Consider the following 5056-nt stretch of genomic DNA (forward strand, 5'->3'; position numbering starts at 1 on the left):
AACAAACTAACTGAAGAAATTGCACTCAAAGGAAAGATCCCAACACAAACTCCATGTTGTGGAAGGAAGGAGCGCCGATGCGAGAAGAAGGAAAGCGCACCGCAAGATATCTATTGCGCAAAGCTAGGAATTGAAGGAGCGCGCCGCGTGAAAGGACAAAAAATTTCCCGAGCTCTTAGCGCGGAACGCGCACTCGATGCACATCAGATCAGGGCACCACGCGGGAGGCAATTCCAATAGTTCCAGAGTTTTAATTTAGCAAATTTTACACATCTTTGATTCGTCCAATTCAATCTAAAGGCTCACAAGCCTATGAAAATAGCCCTAAATACTATGTAAATATATTAGAGTACTCATAAACAAAAAGGGAGGTTTTATTTTAGAGTTTTATTTACTGTTTGGCTTGCTGGGAGAGAAGTGAAACTGGAACAGAAGACCACCACTAGTTGACGACTGACAACCGCGATTCAATGTATTTTCTATGCTTTGTTTTGGGGTTATTATTATGGATTGTTTTTAGTTAGTTTATGTTTATGTTACTCTCGACGCCATGTGTTGAGGCGTCATTTTCCGGTACCGAAAAATGACCCCCCTCAAAGCAAAATAGCCTTGCCACGCCTCATCGGAAGCTTGACATGCCTCATCAGAATCTTGACATACCTCGCCAAGCCTCCACGTACCTTACCACTGCATGCTTGACACACCTCATCGAAAGCTGACACGCCCTGTTGAGCCTCGACATGTCTTGCCCTTGCTCTGAGTCACCTTGACACGCCATGTCGACCCTCAAGACGCTTTGTCCTCACTCTGAATCACCTTGACACGCCCTGTTGAGCCTTGACACGTCTTGCCCTCATTCCAAGTCACCTTGACACGCTATGTCGAGCATCAAAACGCCTTGTCCTCACTCTGAATCACCTTGACGCACCTTGTTGAGCCTCGACATATCTCGCCCTCGCTCCGAGTCACCTTGACATGCCCTGTCAAGCCTCGACACACCTTGTCCTTACCTCGAATCACCTTGACACACCATGAGAAGCCTCGGCGTACCTCAACATCGCCCTGGATCGCCCCGACATGCCTCTTCAAGCCGCGACACGCATGGACCACGACCTTCCTCGCCGTACAGGCATCCCAAAGTGTGGTACGGCATTCCCCGGCATCAAACCTTGTCGTACGGAACCCCAAGGTGTCGTACGGCACTCCCCAACGTCAAACCTTGCCGTATGGCAATAAAAAGTGTCGTACGTCACTCACCCGCCATAAAACATTGCTGTATGACTCCAAAAAGTGCCATACGTCATTCCCAATTTCCGCACGGCCACCCAAGGTGCCGTACAACACTCCATGGCATTCATCACTACCGTACGGTACCAAAAAGTGTCGTACGGCATTCCCACTTGTCGTACGGCCACCCAAAGTTGCCCTATGGTAGTCCCCGACGCCCCTCACTGTCGTACGACATCCAAAAGTGTCGTATGGAACTCCCACCTGCCGTACAGCCACCCCAAGATGTTGTACGGCCACCCCAAGATGTCGTGCGACACCTCTGCATCACACTCATCACCAAGATGTTATGTACAAACACCCCAATCCCTCTCTTGCCTCCATTTCACACGTCCAAAGCCTTCACACCTCACCAATCCAATCCAAAACTTATCCTAATACCTCAAGGCACCTTTTTAGCAATTTCCACACCCTACACCTTGAAACTCCTATAAATACCCTGCATTCAACCACATGAAAACCTCTAAAGAATTTATTCATCACTGCTTTCTCTCAACCTCATACACCATTCTCAAGAAAGATCCATGAAAGGATACTAGAAAAGTACCATACCTCACCTATCTTCCATCATTTCCCCCAACATTCCTTCCTCACACCACCTCTCTAACACATCATCCCACCACCCTACACCACCCACGGCCAAATAAGAACTTTCCACACACCGTTTTTGTCATCATCTCCTATGCACCACACTCTCCAGTTCACACCCACAAAAGAGAAGTATCTTCCTTCCTTTCTCTCTAGAATTGAAGGAAGATCAATCGCAAACCTCCTTCTTACTCTACTATTTCTCTCTTTTACATAGACTCAATGTCACACAAATGTTCTCTCATTATAACAAAAAGCTTATGGAAATTCATTCCCTTGTTGTTCATCTAGAGAGATACATCCATTTTCCCTTTGTCTAACCATTTTAACATAGGAAATGAGGTGCCAACCATCATCCTCGGAGAGCCACCACTAAAGAAGATGATCTCATTCTAAGACCCCTTGAGAAACACGGTCTTTCACCGAGTAATCCATTACTTGGTGATCACGCACACTCATTGGCCTAGAACCTAATCTCGAAGATCACTCCCGAAGACCCTGGGAAAATCCACTGCCAAAGAAGACGGTTTTATTCTAAGGCCCCTTGAGAAGCACAGTTTCCACCGAGTAATCCAATACTTGGTCACCGCCTACACTCATTTAGCCTATGAACCGACCCCGAGGACTACCCTCGAAGACTCTTGGAAGACTCCCCACCAAAGAAGAAGAATCCATTTCGAAGCCCCTTGAGAAACACGTCCACGATCAATTAATCCATTACTCGATCGTCATGAACACTCGTTAGGCCAAGGAATCGACCACGCTCTCGCGGTCGACCGTTTCGGAGATATTTAGGAGTTTCTGTCATTGTCGGGACAAAATCCCAGAGGCGATATCTCTGTTTAAATAAAAGGAAAAGTCTACCGTCAACCCATCTCACGACACACGTGTCCGAACCTCTCTGCAGTGAAATACCGCATCAACACCATGAACTAGACCTCTTATGGGTAATGGTTTGGCTTGCTTGAATATGGTTGTGGATTCATAATTATTTAATTGAAGTATTTTTTTTTGTTCATCTTCTCAATCTCTTGAATTAATACTGTGCTTAATGCATGTTTGAGATTCATGACCTCATTCATGTTTTCAAGGATCGTTTAGTTGTTCAAGAGAGAATTAATAATCGTGCATAAGAATTATTTCACTGTACTACATTCCTAGGCTGCTATGGAATCGTGTGAACGCTCTTGCTTGTAATGCTTGTCGTGTTTTTAGCGTTTGAGAGATTAAAACTCGATATTGACATAGGTTGTTAGATGGTGGAGAGAGATTTAGCGATAATTACGTGAGTGTGATTAGTGAAAAGAGATAACCGAAAAGTCGTGCATATTTTTGCGAAGTGTTGCCATTGCCTTCTACATATCCGTTCACTTGTGTTTATTTTTTGCTTTATTTATTTTTCTTCAAATTAATCACCATTTTTTTACTTAAGTTTAATTCGTTGCTAGTTAAATGAGTTTCAATTTAGCATAGTCATCGTGGGATCGACTCGCATTAACGACTTTATTACTTGAGCTACTTTACTATACTAGGATTTCAGAACATCAAAAAAAAAAAAACCTCGGAGCTTGAACGAACCCACTTCAGCAAGAGGTGCCCCGCCAAGTAAGTAATCTAGCCCCTCGATTTTTATGTCCAAATATTGTGGGCAATGTTCGTTTTAACTTTGGGGGGAGTCTTATCAGAAGGGGATTTTATGTTTTATTTTTTTTTAATGTAACTTATTTTTTTTGTTAAATTTGGTGTGATTGCATTGTCTTGAGTTCTAATTTTGAATGCTTGTCGATGAGGCTGTGGGATTTTAGGCATATTTATATGGTTTTTAGCCGTGAACTTTTTTAGTGTGATCATGTTTGTATAGGTATGTGTGTTACTGTTATTGACCCCAATATATATGTCTCGAGAATCTCTAGAGTGCCTTTGTGATGTAGCTAGACCGACCACCTAAGTGAGATTGCACTACTACAAAATTGGCTATCTATGTCGCCCTCATAGCGTCGCGTGCATATTTGAGCGACGACAAAGAGCTCGGATGCACCGAGAACGGTAGGAATCCAGTACCGAGCCCGAGTCAAATAAGCCCAAGTGAAAAATGATATTAGGAACCACTCGTTGATAAGGCAAGAACAAACCCTACCAAGTAGAACTTCGAAGAGAAGGAAAGCTAGTAGGTCAAAGACTAGTCAAACAATAAAACACGTGACAATAAACAAAAACTTAAGCAAAACACACACTTCAACGGTTATTTCAAACACACGAAGAAGTAACCCACTACACACGTATGAGAGCGGTTATTTAAAAACTCCCAAAAATGGAGGAGGCTTAATTCTTTTGTTCAAAAACATGGCATCTGAATTGCCCTCTTTGGCTCTAAAAAACCCTTGTAAAACACCAAACTGGTCTTGGTGTCTGATTTCTTGAAATGTATGTTTCCATAACTTAAGTAACTGATAAAAGGGGCCACTTGATTAACAGATCCACCAAATTATCTTCGCCTGCATTTAGTTTCCTCATCCTCGTTAGGCTCCGCTGACTGCATAATTATTAGTATTACCCAGAAGTTTCCAATTATTTATCCTCACATATCATGTCTTGTATTTATTTTTAAGTTCATTTCCTTTTATTCTCTTCTTTATAGGTCCCCAAAGACTCGTGAACTTCTCTTCGAAGCTTTTCAATATTGTTGAGGGATTGTCTTTTTATTTGTTGAACAGATCACCTCAGACAGTGTTCTAGTCCAGTCCACGAACATCCCCGAATTGGTCGCCGGAATGAGGAGCGGCAAGTCAAGGTCGGCGAAGATGACGTGGTACAGCTTTCTCAGGCCTCGGAACCTTCAACGTCGTTGATTCAATGGCGATGGGAGTGGCTTTGACGATGTCTTCTCAATGGCGGCAGAAGAACCCCATGAGATAGCGATGTGTCTAAGCGGTTCCTGGACAAAACCATCAATGTGATTACGCTGGCCCAAGAAGAAACTCGGTGTTCGGGTCACAGCTTAGTGGGAACCTGTTGGAACTTATAAAGGAAGGAACCGGCATTGTTGTCGTGCTCAAGTCCATGGGCATCAGCCTCAAAGAAGTCCATGTTAATGATACGCCCTAGGTCAACTTGTGTAGCGACTCGAAATTTAAGCTTAATGTTGTAAATTAAGTTCATCAAAAGGACGAGAAAATTATGT

Source organism: Urtica dioica, chromosome 6 (assembly GCF_054948205.1).
Source record: "Urtica dioica subsp. dioica isolate 48M chromosome 6, U.dioica_male_clone48M_v1_H2, whole genome shotgun sequence".
Classification (NCBI taxonomy): Eukaryota; Viridiplantae; Streptophyta; class Magnoliopsida; order Rosales; family Urticaceae; genus Urtica; species Urtica dioica.